The sequence below is a fragment of the Leopardus geoffroyi genome, chromosome B2 (genome assembly GCF_018350155.1).
Source record: "Leopardus geoffroyi isolate Oge1 chromosome B2, O.geoffroyi_Oge1_pat1.0, whole genome shotgun sequence".
Taxonomy (NCBI): Eukaryota; Metazoa; Chordata; class Mammalia; order Carnivora; family Felidae; genus Leopardus; species Leopardus geoffroyi.
The window spans coordinates 89,957,608-89,974,547 of record NC_059332.1 but is presented as its reverse complement, the minus strand read 5'-3'; the positions used below and the strand labels follow the sequence as shown (position 1 = coordinate 89,974,547).

Below are 16,940 nucleotides of genomic sequence, written 5' to 3'. Positions count from 1 at the left end.
ATAAATTCATAAAACCATGTGCAGGAGGCTAAGCATCTTGCTATCAGAAATTTTTTTCTTAACATGGAATATTCACAGTTGAAATGCCACTCATCAGATTAACAATTTCATTCATTTCTATTTCAGTTAAGATAAATTTCTACTCATTATTGGCAAAAATGTTGAGGAAAAGGAATTCCCATATTGTAAAATAATTTTAGAGGGAAGTTAAACAATAATAGTTATATCCTCCAGCTGAACAACTGCACACACACATATATACACAGAATTCTGATACACATTTTGTTGCACCATAGTCAACATTTGCAAACAAAGAAAAACACAAGTAACAAGCCAAATGTCCCAATGGAAAGCTGACTAAAGTGATGATTTAATTGTATAATAAAATACTATATATCGATTAGAAAGAATAAGGCAGGTATATATGTACTGGGACAGATATATTTTTTAGTGAACGATAAAGTTACATGAAGTATATGGAGAATAGTCTCTTTCAAAAATTAGTATGCAAGAAGGGGCGCCTGGGTGGCTCAGTCAGTTAAACGTCCGACTTTGGCTCAGGTAATGATCTCACGGTCCATGGGTTTCAGCCCCTCACCAGGCTCTATGCTGACAGCTCAGAGGCTGGAGCCTGCTTCAGATTCTGTGTCTCCCTCTCTCTCTGCCCCTCCTTCCCTTGCACTCTGTCTCTCTCTCTTTCTCTCTCTCTCTCTCTCAAAAATAAATAAACATTAAAAAAATTAGTATGCAAAGAAATGTTATGTGTTAAAAATTTAGAGGAATATGCAGTATATTATTAACAGTGATTTTCTAGGGGCACCTGGGTGGCTCTGTTGGTTAAGCCTCCAACTTGATTTCAGCTCAGGTCATGATTTCACGGTTGGTGGGATTGAGCCCCTCTACAATGACAGTGCGGAGCCTGCTTGGGATTCTCTCACTCCCTCTCTCTCTGCCCCTCCCCTGCTGGTGCTCTTTGTCTCACTCAAAATAAGTAAACATTTTTTTTAAAAACAGTGGTTTTCTCTAGCAGATTAAAGAGTTCTACGCAATATTGTTTGAACATTTCTGATTCATTCATTCATCCAATCAATATTTATTAAGCACCTACAATGTGACAAGTAACTTTGTAGGGTCCCAGGATATAGCAGTGAATAAAACAAAGTCATGAGTTGGTGTTACTTTTAAAATCAAAAGAATAAAAACAAAGTTGAAAAATTGCTGGCATTTCAAATATTATAAGAAAATTAAGAAGTAAAAATCACTCATCTCATTATCCTTGTTGAAACTCTTTATCCTTACCTTTCTGTTGCTCAAAACTTTTTTCTAATATTAGACTAATAACGGTCAGATCGTAATAATAGAAACCATCATTAAAACAATCTCTACTAGGGGCGCCTGGGTGGCGCAGTCGGTTAAGCGTCCGACTTCAGCCAGGTCACGATCTCGCGGTCCGTGAGTTCGAGCCCCGCATCAGGCTCTGGGCTGATGGCTCAGAGCCTGGAGCCTGTTTCCGATTCTGTGTCTCCCTCTCTCTTGCCCCTCCCCCGTTCATGCTCTGTCTCTCTCTGTCCCAAAAAAAATAAATAAACGTGGAAAAAAAAAATTAAAAAAAAAAAAAAAACAATCTCTACTAGGTCCAACTTTTATGAAGAAGAATGCATATTTTAGCATCCAAAATTTAAAAATAGTTTCATTAGTAATTATCTGTACAGGCAATAAGAGTACATTACATAAGAGTAATGAAATAACTTGAGATTTCACTAGAAAGACTTTAGACGAAAATGACAGACAAGTATGTATGCAGAAATATTACTAGGTAACCATGCATGAATATTTTCATACATCTTAAATAATAACCATAGCTATTCTTACCTATATAACCATAAGATAATATTAAGTTTGTGGGTCTGTAATATTTCAATACCTTACTCAATTTACCACTAACATACATTAGAAGCTTTTACAAGTGATATTAATATTGCAAGAGTATAGTGAATTTTATAAAAGCTATTCTAAGCTTACTGTAAAATGTACATTAATTCATATTTCCAATTTTATTAAAATCTAGGTACTCCCTCAAAACTTTCTTAATATCCTATTTTTCTCCCTTAAATTAATAAAAAGCATCTAAACATTTCTTAATAGAACTTATTTGATTTCTCAGTAAAAACTCATTACTCACATGAAAGGTAAAAATTTTTAGAAAGTACCTAGGGTTCATATTCATGATGTTCGAACAGACAGATAAAAAACATGTAAGAGTAAAAAGCCAACAAAGTCTAAATATCTACCAAGAAACCTTTTACTATAATGCGATGGTCCACTCACAGTGAGACTAATCAACGTGAATGAAAAGGATTTGATACTTTAAACAAACTCTCGTTGAAACATGGATTCATTTGAATCAGAGATGAACTGCCTTGCCATAAACACCCCAAGGTTCCATTTGTGCCAAGACTGGCTGTAATTGAATGAACTGTCACTAGATGGCGGTGTGAGTCGAACAGCCAAATGTTTACAAGTTCTCTGTCAAATCTGGTACTGGGATCAGGACACTACCTCGTTGCACAACTTGCTATCATCAAAAATAGATCTCTTTGCAAATAAAAAACACACTACCAAAACACAAGAAAAATATTATTTAAAGGGGCAAGATTTTAAACAAAGAATATTCTAAGCGAGTTTGCTGTGCTGTTTACCTTTCTTAGTGTCTCAAACATGAGAGTGCTTATGACATCCCTGAGAAATTTGTCTAAAATTCACATTTCCAGAACCCCCTCCACCCTTGAGATTCTTTTTTTTTTTTAATGTTTATTTATTTTTGAGAGAGAGACAGAGTGCAACCAGCAGAGAGGCAGAGAGAGAGGGAGATACAGAATCCGAAACAGACTCCAGGCTCTGAGCTATCAGCACAGAGCCCAACGCGGGGTTCAAACTAGTGAACCACAAGATCGTGGCCTGAGTCAAAAGCCAACGTTCAACTGACTGAGCTACCCAGGAGCCCCAGACCCTTGAGATTCTTAATCACAGGTCTGTAATGGAAGATAGTCCCCATTTTTAAGAAATATCTAAGGTTATCCTAATACAGATAGTCCCTGAAAAACACTGCTCTAAAACTTGAATCCCCAAAGAAATGGTGCTTTTGGATCGTGGGCTCCAGTCCAGTCACTTGTGAGGCCAGAGTCTCCAGCCCCAATCCCTTTCTGCACCGTTGCACATTTCAAATATTGTCAGAGAATGCCAGCACACTGAAGAAATCCCAACAGGGGCAGAAACTGTTCCTGACCTTGGTTAGAGCTTATTCAAAGACTTGTCCCTTCAAAAGTAAGTGGTCGAGCAGAAGCCCTACACTGTCAACTACAATGAACTGTTTGCAAAGGAGTTTGTCACACAATTCACTCCTGAAGCAAGAAGAGCTATACTGACCACCTTTTCCCCTCTACTCACCATTCTGACTCTTTGAAAAATTCTTCTACACAATTCCTCTACCTACAAAAATCCATCTACATATTTCTCAGACTCTTCTACCCAGCTGGAATCTATACATACCCATCCCTGCCCACCTGCCTCTTCACATATAGGCCTGCCTGAATCCAGCCCAGCATTTACCTGCCCTGTTTCTGTTCACTATCTGTTACATCTCCTTTCAATCTCCGTTTCCTCTGTAAAGTGAAACACGTGAGGAATAACTTCTCATATTTCCCAAGGTGGGAACTATCTTGACCCATCTACTGACATTAGTGGCTGCCATCTGTAATGTTCACCTGTTCATATCTAATATTGAGAAAATAGAGTGAGTGGAAGCTTTAAAGAGTTAAGGACTTTTAAGCTAGTGGTAATAGTGAATCTTTAAGCAAGGGCAGAGCAAGGTAGATATCATGGTGGGGGGGCGGGGAGGCAGTCGGGGCAGCCAGCATAGAGAGTTAGAACCCAAGCAAAGAAGAGGGAAGAGCATCCTCGCAAAGGAGAGCCTGGCTCCAGGCTGATGTCAGAGCCAGCTCCAGGTAAGAAAAACCACCACATGTGATTTGGTGTTTGGAGTTAGATCCCAAGCAGAGTGCAGATAATGTCCAGGCATGGCAGAGATAGAAAATTGGTTACATACAGGGCAGTTGATCAAATAAATAAATGTAATTAGAATAAAGTAAGCTGGGTTCCTCACTGTCAGAGATAAGAGTTAACAGACACGAAATGGGACAAAGCTGGTATGAACTCTATAATGTGAGATTGAATTGGATGTATTTGTATGAACAATGGTTGTCAAAACACATAATTATACAAAACAAATATTAATATAAAACTTTTATGTGTATATGTAAGTGTCTACATGCACACACACACGTACACACAGACACATATTCTCTAGCTCCTTCTACTGGGAGCAGCAACACCTCAATGCCAACAAACTTATTGTTTACATATTGGTGTCTAACTACCATTTCCCACTAAAAGGAACCACAGATCCTGGGGCACCTGGGTGGCTCAGTCAGTAAGCGTTCGACTTCAGCTCAGGTCATGATCTCACGGTCCCTGAGTTCGAGCCTCATGTTGGACTCTGTGCTGACAGCTAAGAGACTGGAGCGTGCTTCAGATTCTGTGTCTCCCTCTCTGTCTTCCCCTTCCCCACTCACACTCTGTCTCTCTTTCTCTCTCAAAAATAAATAAACATTGGGGCACCTGGGTGGCTCAGTCGGTTAAGCATCCGACTTCGGCTCAGGTCATGATCTCGCAGTCTGTGAGTTCGAGCCCCACGTGAGGCTCTGTGCTGACAGCTCAGAGCATGGAGCCTGTTTCGGATTCTCTGTCTCCCTCTCTCTCTGACCCTCCCCCATTCATGCTGTCTCTCCCTGTCTCAAAAATAAATAAACGTTAAAATTTTTTAAATAAATAAATAAATAAACATTAAGAAAAAAAATTTTAAGAAATAAATAAAAGGGACCAAAGATCCTTTGAAGAATGATCAGTTCCAGGACTGAGACAATGGAAGTACGAGATAAACCTGAAATATCTTGTTGTGTCAGAAAGTATGGAAGTACTCAAAGAATGATGGGAACATGTCGAAAGACTAGAGAAACTGGCTTGAAGAGGTTCTCATCAGTCAAATCTGGGATAATTGGAACATTTAATTATGATAGTGTACAGAATTTTAGTCCTCTGAATAATAACACATCGCAAATTCCTACATATATAAATAAATGAATGAATGAATAAATTCAAAGTCTGAAAAAGACTGAAACATTTACATTGTTTCAAAGGACCTCCATAAAAATATATTAATCACAGAGGGGGAGAGAGTACCTTTATAATGGGTAAGCCTGGCAAATACCATTTTAATCAAGTGAACAAAGGGAATATCACCAGTGATGGGACAATCAAAATTGTATCACCCAATAACATGCAGTGAGAACAGTGTCACATCTTTGATATTCCTGCCAAAGGTGCACTACCTGAATCTAATCATGAGGAAATATCAGACAAATCCAAATATGGGAACATTCTGCAAAATAACTGTCCTGTCATCCTTAAAAGTTTCAGGTCATGAAAGGAAAGACTGAGGCACTGTCACAAACTGAGGAGACTAAAGATAAATGATGTTAAATGCAACATGTGATTCTGAGCTAAATCTTTTGCTATGAAAAACATTATTGGGACAATTGGTAAAATTTGAATGGGGTATAAGCATTCAATGTAGCAACCTATCGATGTTAATTTTCTGATTTTAATGGTTGTATTGTGGTCATGCGGGGAATTGTTCTTGTTTATAGGAAATACACACTAAAATACTCAGGAATGATGGGTCATCAGTTTGGCAATTTATTTTCAAATGGTTCGGGGCTTTAAAATATATAAAATATATTTCTAACTTTTTATAACTTTATGATTGTTTACAAAAATTAAAAAAAAAATAAATTCATCGATCTTTTCTTTTTTTCCGAAAGAAAATACATGCTCATTGTAAGTAGTGAAAGCAAAGATGTACAATGAAAGCCTTAATCATCATCTTCCTTTCCTCCTCTGTCCCTATGCCCCATAGAAACAATGTTACCATCCTGCTATTTAAACAAACATACATAAACATGTAGAAGAGGGAATTTGCTATTAATGATCCTCCTGATCCCCGAGAGTAGCAGAAATAAAAAGATGCAAGACAATCATCACGTATGTATCCAGTTTAACAAATAAAATGATCCCCTTGGACTTTGAAAGGAATAACAAAATTCTCAAGTCTATCTGTGATTTCCCTTGGGTTTTCCCATTAAGGGCACTGAATTATGCGCCCAAATACACTGTGTGAGGACATGGAAGCTTCTGAAATCTGAAAAGGAGGGAGGGGCTCACACCCTTCTGAAAATGTGCAGACCAGCATGAGATAGCTTCCCCAAGTGGGGACTGGCCAGGGCAGCATGTGGTGCTGCCCTCTCTTCCCACTTCCTCAAAGTAAGTGTATTCTTATCTGCATTAATGCAGTCTTCTGCTACTTTCCCTTTTCTCCCCGGCTATAGCACTCTGTAGATTCAAAACACACTGATTTCATTAAAATGCCTTTTTTTTAATGCATGCCACCAAACCACACACTCAACTCCCATCCTCCAAGTGCGATTGATGCTAAGGGATTCTTTTTTCTGTCGTGTTTTTTTGTTGTTTTTTTTTTTTTTTTTTTTTTTTTTGGATTCTGATTTTGTTATGCCAGTTTAAGATCATCTCTGACTACTTCATCCATGGTGTTGATAGAACTACTGAGGACATGGATCCGAAGACAGAGGCCTGATGTTTGTCCCTGAAAACCTCCCTTTAGTGCACAGATACAGTCATCCAAGCAAGTAGAAGTCCAATAAAGAAAAATGTCTGCCAACCCATTTTTCTCTATTTTGGTGGCAAGAAATTGTTTAAAGATATATTAGCATCAAATGTCAGGCTTGGAAAACAATTATGCTATACCTGCCATATTCTTATGACCCATTTGCCTATTAACTCTAATAAAAAGTCAAATGAAATAGTCTTCCCCAGTTTATCATTAACGCTTCATTGTTACTGATGCCTAGTAAGCCTTGATTCTAAGTGCAACTATGTCAATTTTACATAATCTACTATAACCTTATCCAACCTTCTTAGTAATCAAAGAAACGTAAATCAGAAAGCAGTGATAATATATCCTTTACATACCAAATGTTGAGAGTTTGTAATAATTTGTTGAATGTTGTTGAAACTGCAGGAATATCAAACTTTCATGCAACTGAAAGACATCTTTCTCAATGGCAAATTGGCAGAAGTATCTATGGCCTTGAAAATGTAGATTTGCTTTGTCCCAATATTTCCTCTTCTGGGATTTTATCCTAAGGTCATCATTGATACACACAAAGACAGAGCTACTAGTATGTTTGCTTTGCATGTTTATAATGGGGGTGGGGGGAGTGGGCAGTTACATGCTAAAAGCCCAAAACAGAAGATTCCTTTAGATATGTATCTATACAATAGAATACTATGCAACCACTTAAAATAATGTTGTAAAATGTTTCATGTCCTAGAAAAATGGTCACAATTGAGCCAAAAAGGCAAGGTACAAAACGGAATATCTAGTATGATCCTATTGTGTGTGTGTGTGTGTGTGTGTGTGTGTGTGTGTGATGTGCACATACAAATGACTGAAATGTGTATACTGAAATAGGTAGACTGGTTGTCTTTGAATAATGAAGTTAAAGGAAATTTTTATCTCATTCTATTTGATTACCTATATTTTCTAAATAGGGAAAATAGCAGTAAGAGCCACTGTCTGTTATAAACACTACGTATTCCTACAGGCATGGCTGAAGCTAATAGGGTACAAAGAACCCATTCCTCTGTTTCTCCCTTACTCTCCATATTATTTTGTTCTACCTTTCTTATAGCCTTTCACATCCTGCTTCATATTTACCTGTATATAATTTTACTTCCTTATGAAATGGAAGAGCCTTTGAATTCTGAGACAGGATTTTAAATCTCTATATACCTCCACTACCATGAGGCATATTCTCTTCCAGTGTGAGAGAAGATAATAAGTAATTTCTGAAAAAATGAATACATGAACATTTAATGAAAACTGAATGAGGATAAACATTTTTAAAAAAGAAAAATTCATTGGTAGTGCCTACAATATCATGGGTGTTTGACAACCAAAAACGTTATATGGGGCTCGTGTTACATGTCTTTCTGGAAAGAGGATTAGGCCGATCTAAACTAGGGGGCTTCTATATTCCAGCCTAACTGCCTGCTAACTCCTATTTCCAGACAGGTAAGCCACAGACTCTGGCCTCCTCTTGCCTCAGATGTTTCCAGAACCATCCCATTGGTAAAGCTATGAGCCTGGGATACAACTTCTATGCAAGCACAGTGAATATCCACATTCTCTAATTTCATAGTGAGCTATTGTTAACCCAGGAAAAAAAGCTCCACAATAAGTACCTTATAGCCAAGCACTTCAACTTCCAAAAGGTCTCTCTTAACACAGCTCAGTTCTCTTCTATGTTTCCAGCTCAAATTAAAAAAAAAAAATGTTTTTGTTAAGTTTTTTCCAGACATTTTTTTTTCTATTTTAGGCATTCTTACAAAAATAAGACTCCAGTTCTAAGGGCAGACATTTGGACCTTTCTGGCAGGGACTCCCGCCCTGGGCAAGCACACTTGATGATCACACGGTACATGGTCCCTTCTCTCATGACCATCTGCTAGACTGGCTCTCTGCCCACTCACAAGCGCATTGAATTGTTTCACTAGGACACAGGTGCCAGGCTATCATGGGCTTAAATGAGCAGCCCACATAATACAGCAAAATGTTCCTCTTCCCTTCAGGAGGATCCTTCCCCATGACAGCCTTAAAGTAGTGTCACTACATGGCTTCTGAAGCTTGATTACAGCCAGAGACATGGGTGAGCCAAAGAAAACACTGTAAGAATCAAAAACCCTTACAGATGAGTGGTCACAGAGCAGAGCAAGTGGTTGTGCTAGCTATGGTACAGGTAGAGGTGTGGTGTGAACAAAAACCTCAGGACTCTAGAAAGAAAGAAGTCACCACCCCTTAGATTTATGTAAAACTGAAGAAGGAAATATACATTGTGTGTGTGTGTGTGTGTGTGTGTGTGTGTGTGCGACTATGCCTTAACCTACAACAGAGAGAAGAACAAGTAACATGGAAATTAGAGCTAAAGACATGAGGGCATGTCTCAACTCTACCACTTGATGAGACCTTCAGCTGGCCACTGATCTCAATATTCTTAACAGTTAAATAGGTATAACAATAATACCATATGTTAGCATCACTATGATTATATATCTATCACTCCAAAACTTAGTGGTTTAAAACAACATTAGTTATTTTCTGTGAGTCAAAAATTTGGGAGCAGTTCAGCTGGGCAATTCTAACTCCGGGACCTTCAAGAGGCTGCAGTCAGGATGTGGCTGTGCCTGGTGCCATCTTAAGGCTTCTTCACTCATATATTCTTCACTCATATGTCACCTGGCCTGGAAAGACAGGAACAGTGAGAGCTGGAGCCACTAGAATGTTTCAGGCGTATCTTTGTGTCTCTACACATTCTCTCTACATGGTCTCTCCAGCATGGCAACTTCAAGGTAGCCAGATGTCCTCCATGGTGCCTGCGAAAGAGCATGTCTTGAGAGAGAGATCCAGGAGAAAGCTGTACTGCCTGTTATGATACAGCCTTGGAAGTCACATAGTGTCACGTCCACATATTCTATTGGTAGAGGTAGTTTACAAAAGTCTACTGCATCCTACCCATGGAGAAACATCCACATTGGATTGTAAGAGCATGAGAGATGAGATATAAATTTTCCATCTTTGGAAAATATAATCTGCTGTGCCATGCAAGGTTGTTTTAAGGATTCAATAAAAGCATTCACATTCCCTTTATAAGCTGTAAAGCACTATACAAATATTAGCGATTTTATTACAATAGTAATATTAAAATGTATCTTTTTATCTCAGCCTATTATAGAAGGTAATTTCCACAGATGAGGCTACAGGGGCATAGTGAACTAAACTTCACTAAGATGGAGTGAAGGCAGTAGTAAAAGCACAGAAGGCATCTACTCAAAGACCAGTGGGACATTATTTATCCCAAAAACTTTAAGAAAGGGGTTATATATTTCTTTACTCCCATATCCAAAAAAGAATCACCTGGCCTTAACAACCTCTTTCCGTTCATGCAATTGAGTAGAACCCAAATGCAAGTCTTAGATCTGCCACTAACTCAAGAGTGGAAATGAAGGAATTGCCTAACTGGGGGGCTCCAAATGATCTTTAAAGTTACTATAAGTTCTAGGAAGTTGGGAGTCTAAGAGTCAGTTGGATTCTCTTCACTAATTCAATGGATTAAACTTTTAGGGCATTTATTTATACAGACCCTAAACCCCAGCTTTCAACTTACAAATATCCTTACATTTGAAGGAGTGGCAACACAGATTAATGAGGGTGAAAGACAGGAGTAGAAATACTGCCTGTGCCAAAAAGGAGGGTTTCCAGGGTGCCAGGTTCAGGGCCCATCTCAGGTGAATCCTGAGAACAGACTAAACAGAATCTGGGGCTCCCAGGAAATGAACTTGGTGAAAGGAAATCAAGATCTAATCCCTACCTGAGACCCAATACCCTCCAATCATTCCCCTGGCTCCTTGATGGTCTCCCTTCCCATCTTAGGCCCCTCAGCAAGATAAGTGGATCAAAAAGATACACGTTCCCTGATGGCTGTAATTATTTCAGGCTGCCACCACTGTTAGCATCAGAGAATTTTGCCTGTTAGCTATTATTAATCAAAATTACTCAGGTGGGCATTTTTCAATGCAGAAAGTAAGCTACAGAGTTGAGTTAGAGAAATACAACGAGGGGCGCCTGGGTGGCGCAGTCGGTTAAGCGTCCGACTTCAGCCAGGTCACGATCTCGCGGTCCGGTCCGTGAGTTCGAGCCCCGCATCGGGCTCTGGGCTGATGGCTCAGAGCCTGGAGCCTGTTTCCGATTCTGTGTCTCCCTCTCTCTCTGCCCCTCCCCCGTTCATGCTCTGTCTCTCTCTGTCCCAAAAATAAATAAACGTTGAAAAAAAAATTAAAAAAAAAAGAGAAATGCAACGATTTCTGTAAAAAGAAAATAACATATTTGTATATACATATATATTCATTCAATGAATAAATACTTGTCCAGTTAATGTACATGCTTTTGTGTGCATAGAACATCAGGGAGGGCACATAACAAACTGAAGGCAGTTGCTGCCTCTGACAAGCAGAACTGGAGACTGGGAGAAGGGATGAAAGACTGTTTTCACTAAATTTGCTTTTGTACTTTTAGAGTTTGTACCACGAACATATATTACTCATTCAAAAAATTGTTTAAAGTTACTCAGGGATAACTTGTGATCAGAAGGCTTGCACTAGTGCTAGGCTTCCTGAAAGGAGAAAAGACCCCAGGCTTTTCACACCATGGCTCTTTCTCACATGAGGATTTCACTGGTTTCTATTTAAAATACATCATTAAAAGTAAAGTGATAGGGTGGATCAGACGGTTGAGCATCGGACCCTTGGTTTCGGCTCAGGTCATGATCCCATGGTCATGGGATCGAGCCCTGTGTCAGGCTCTGTGCTGAGTGTGGAGCCTGCTTAAGATTCTCCCTCTCTCTAAAATAAATAAATAAATAAATAAATAAATAAATAAATAAGTAAGTAAGTAACATCATAGAACTTTTAATTTGTTTTCACCTGAGTTCCTCCAAAACTGTAAGCAGTTGATTTGGGAAGTGATTCCAGGTTGCAGAATGCAGAAGAGGCCACTAAAGACGGAAAGGAAAGCCTCTCCAAGGACAGGCTCCTAGTTGGCCACCACTAGCAGGACCATTGTTTTCCTCAATTCTGCAGAAATGTCTGAGAAGCCTTATGAAACACAGAACAAAACGTGGCTAGAAGAACAGAGAGGAAGTCCCATTCCCCCTGGACAAAGTTGCTTCCAAAAGGGTTTCATTTCCCTGAACTTGTGGGTGGACACTTGTTAGTGCTTACAGGATTTCCTAAGATTTCCTACCTGCAAGTGTCAGACATACCCCAGACAGGAAGCAAGAAGTGCTCATGGCACAGGCCTGAGATAAGGTGAGGCGCTGTTGGGATACAACCCAAGTGAGGCTAGCTGACGCGCTCCCACACCCCCCCCCCCGCCTCAACACCCCCCTCCCGCCTCCACACCCCCCTCCCTGGAGCTGGTTGCCACAGCAATGCCTGGATCAGAGGGGAGACAGAAAAGTGTCCAAACACTTATGACAACTTCCTTCTTTTGCAAATTTTGTATTGTTTTTCTGTCCCTGGCAAAAGCAACAATAATAATAATTCTGTACTTGTAAAGGTTAAATCAGTCAAAGAAATCATAAATATCATATGATTTCACTCATATGTGGAATTTAAGAAACAAAACAAATGAACATGGGGAAGGGAAGGAAAAATAAGATTAAAAAGAGAGTTAAACCATAAGAGATTCTTTAGACAGAGAACAAAATGAGGGTTGCTGGAGGGGAGGTCAGTGGGGGGGTCGGATAAATGGGTGATGGGCATTAAGGAGGGCACTTGGGGGCGCCTGTGTGGCCCAACTGGTTAAGCACCCGGCTCTTGATCTTGGCTCAGGTCGTGATCTCCCAGTTCATGGGATCAAGCATCAGGCTCTGCACTAACAGTGTGAAGCCTGCTTGGGTATCTCTCCTTCTCTCTGCCCCTCCCCAGCTGGTTCTCTCTCTCGCTCTCTCTCTCTCTCTCTCTCTCTCTCTCTCTCTCTCTCCCCTCTCCCTCTCCCCCCAAAAACTAAATAAATAAACTTAAAAAAAAAAAAAAAGGAGGGCACTTGTTGGGATGAGCACTGGCTTATATGTAAGTGATGAATTACTGGGTTCTAATCCTGAAACCAATACTATACTGTATGTTGACTAACTTGAATTTATTTAAATAAGTTTTTCAAAAAGATGAATTTAATATATAAAACATAGCCAGTTGCTTACATAAGAAAAGAATGTTTCTGCAAGGGAGGGTACTCAAGAACAGTAATGCTAGGTGGCTCCATGGATGAGAATTGAAGGTCAGGGAAGATTTTCAACACGTATCTTGTTGTATCCTGAATTTTGAAGTACAGTCACACTATCCATCACAAATGAAATTAGTTTTAGGCCACTCCTGGTGCTGCTTGTGTGGTCGTTCGGTGCAGACCTGGTACCTCTCTTCTGAAGTGGCAGCTGAGGAGACTCTGGCGCTCGCCGTGGCCAATGAAAAGCCCAAGGAAGGAGTCAAGACTGAGAACAACGATCATATTAATTAGAAGGTGGCAGGGCAGGATGGTTCTGTGGAGCAGTTTAAGATTAAGAGGCATACACCACTTAGTAAACTAATGAAAGCCTAGTGTGAACGACAGTGTTTGTCAATGAGGCAGATCAGATTCCGATTTGATGGGCAGCCAATCAATGAAACAGACACACCTGCACAGTTGGAGATGGAGGATGAAGATACAATTGATGTGTTCCAGCAGCAGACAGGAGGTGTTTACTAAAAAGGGAACTTGCTACTTTACTCCAGAACTCTGTTCCTCCAGACCAAGAAGACATTCTCAATTAGAAAACCGCAATTTGGTTCCACCACATCCTGACTGTTACAGTGTAGTTTTCTCTATTCTTTCATTTTCCCCTTCCCCATGCCCTTATTTATTGTACATAAAGTAACTGTGTAGGTGCACAAGCATTTTGCATTTTTTTTAACTAAATGGCCAATGGTACGTTTTGATCGACATCAAATGGAGATGGGATGGGGAAAAATACTGGTTCTATGAAAATACCCCCTTTCTCCATTAGTGGCATGCTCGTTCAGCTCTTATGTTTATATTCCAGTAAGTTATTTTGCTCTCACTGTTTAACAAAAAAAGAACAACATAAAAATCCTTGCATACCTTGTTTGATTGGAGAATTTTAATGTTTTTCATTTATCATTGTAAAACCAAGGACAATTTTACAAGTTTTTGTACATAGCTGTTACATATAGGGCAATCTGTCTTTAAGTAGGGATAAATTACTCTGAAAGAAATGAATCCTAGTTAGTTTTCCCTTCAAGTCAAGCGTCTTGTTGTTTAAATAAACTTCTTGTTTAAAATGAAAAAAAAATTAAATTAGTTTTAAAGATACAAATATAAAACACATAAAATTAAAACATCACATATCAAAAAAATTTTTAAATAATGAAAGAAAAAAAATACAGGCTTTTGAATAAAGGTGGAGATTGGAATATATGTTTACCTCCACTCTATCTGAAGGCCTATGAGAGTGAAGAGACATTTTTAATTTTTTTTATGTTTATTTATTTATTTTTTGAGAGAGAGAGACAGAAAGCAAGCCATGGAGGGGCAGAGAGAGAGGGAGAGAGACATCCCAAGCAGGCTCTGCCCTGTCAGCACAGAACCCAACACAAGGCTTGAATTCACAAACTGTGAGATCATGACCTGAGCTGAAACCAAGAGTTGGATGCTTAACTGACTAAGCCACCCAGGCACCCCAATTTTTAAGCATTAGCAAACAAAGCAAAGGCAACAAAAGAGAACAAAACAGCAACAAAATCATGTAGGTGGAGGGTAGATGGATGAATAATAGGGTGGTTATTCCTGCTTCAGATTCTCTCTCTCCCTGTCTCTCTGCCCCTCCCCTGCTCACATACACACACACACCAGGTGCCCCTAGCATTATACTCTCCAGCTCCATCCATGTTGTTGCAAACGACAGGATTTTATTCTTCTTTATGGCTGAGTAATATTCCATTTTATATATATATATATATATATATATATATATATATATACACACACACATATACATATATACACACACATATATATACACATACATATATATATATATATATATATATATACACACACACACACACACATGTGTGTGTGTGTATATATATATAATGGAATAATGTACAAATATATACACATATATTTGGATGTGAGACTTACTGAGTCAAAAGAATTTAACATTTTTATGGTTTTTATACAATGTGTTGGATCAAATTTTTGAAATGAGACCACTTAATATCTAGAGTGAAACTGTAACTTTTTTTAGCTCATGAAAAACCACATCTATTCAAGTTTCATTTAATAGTTAACATGCTCAAAAGCACAGCCACAAAATGATTTCAAGAAAGTATACCATGAAAATCAAAGAAATGTAATAAAATGAATATACATTGCAGTTGTTGCAGAACTGACATGATACTTTTTGCAAATGAATGAGATTTTTTTTTTAAGGTATCAAAATCAGCTTATTTACTCTTAGTTGAAACCCATTTATTTCCTCAAAGAGCAACAAAGGAGATTCGTCATTCTCCTTCAATAGTTCTCCAGTTCTTACCAAAGATTCCCTGTGACCATTGTCCTGACCCTAGCCAGTGTGTTGAGTTGCTTTCTGTATGTGCAGAAAGGAATCTATCCTCTACCTGGGCAAATTAGAGATGGTGACATTTGAGGAATACCACAGTGATTGACCTTTCCCCTTTCTCTACAGACAGGCTCACCCCAACATTGTAGGGCCAGAAGGTAAGTACAAATACAGTACAAATAGTACAAATAGAGGCTAACACACTACACATCCAAATATTTAAAATCTTTAAATCATAACAAAACATTATTAAATGAAATATGTTCTATAGCCCCACCTGGCTAAATGTGACATCAAAACAACCTGGAAGGCCATTTTCAAATCTAGGATAGTCAGACTCCTCTGAGCTCTGCACCAGAACATGGTACAGAAAGGAGAGGTGACCTCCAGCCACAGGCCACCCTCCTCCTCTTTCCACTTCTCCTTATCATTCCCAGGCAGGTCTTATACATACATTGTTCATTCCAACCAGTAAGTCCAGGCTCTGCCCTCCATCACCTCAAACAGTAGCCGGGCTTCCCTGTGAGCCAAGTAATAGGAGGGTCCACCCTTGGGAAAATGAACCCAGAGTGAAGGCCTGCACGTGCCTTAGAAAAAGGACCAGGCTGTTTGGACAGGGAATTTCTGTAAGGTCATCTCTCCTTGGCCCCCAGATATTTCTTATTCTGTAAGGAGGAGCTGGACCAGAGGAGGACCAGAGTAGAAAATCCTCTCATGGTGGTTTGGGGATGGTACTGCCATAAATACACAGCTCTTACCTTTGAAGACATTGTTCTCAATTAAAATATTGTTCTCTGAAAACATGCATCAAAGATCTTTGCCCTCTTGTTAACATTTCACAATTATGAGCACATTCTTTAGGATCAGTTTACCTGATTGCTTGGTTCCCATCCAGGAAAGCAGAAAGAGGCCTTTGGGAGAGGACATGCAGAATCGCTGCCTGAGAAGCCAGGCCAGTGGGCAGGTGGGGCAGCCTGGGTGAAAGGAAAAGAGGCTTTGACTACACTTGGCCCTGCCTCACTAGTCTCCTCCTGACTGCCCTGGGAAGGGGGGGGGGGGGGGGGCTGCATGTAAGCCAATAAAGAGGAAGAGAAGAATAAAATTGTAAAGTGAGGAAAACCTCCATGCCTCTATCCAGATTTTCATCTTGCATCTGCCTACACAGCAGATCCACCTCTAAACTACACGAGTAAAATACATGGCCAAATAGAGCTGCGCTTCCGAACTGACATTTTTCAAGCTCCTAGTGTTTAAAAGCAATAATAGCATCAGTTGCTTTTATTGATCAAAATACTAATACATGAAATATTAACATAAATCATTTCTCCAACAAAACAGAATGGTTTGACAGCCTGTGAATATGCATCAAATGAACAAGATTGATAGTGCACATTTTTGCTAAAGCCCTAGCTACTCAAGTCATTTATCATTTAGCTAAACACTAATCACTACCTTGAGGTTTTAACTATTATACCATTTTAGATGCTTTTATTCTTCATCACATATTATTTAA

The 16,940-nt window shown here is 39.2% G+C and overlaps 1 pseudogene; it reads left to right on the top strand.

The window, feature by feature from the left end:
* The first annotated feature begins 13,143 nt into the window (after window positions 1-13,143).
* On the top strand, window positions 13,144-14,155 carry LOC123609781 (annotated as a pseudogene).
* The last annotated feature ends 2,785 nt before the right edge of the window (window positions 14,156-16,940 follow it).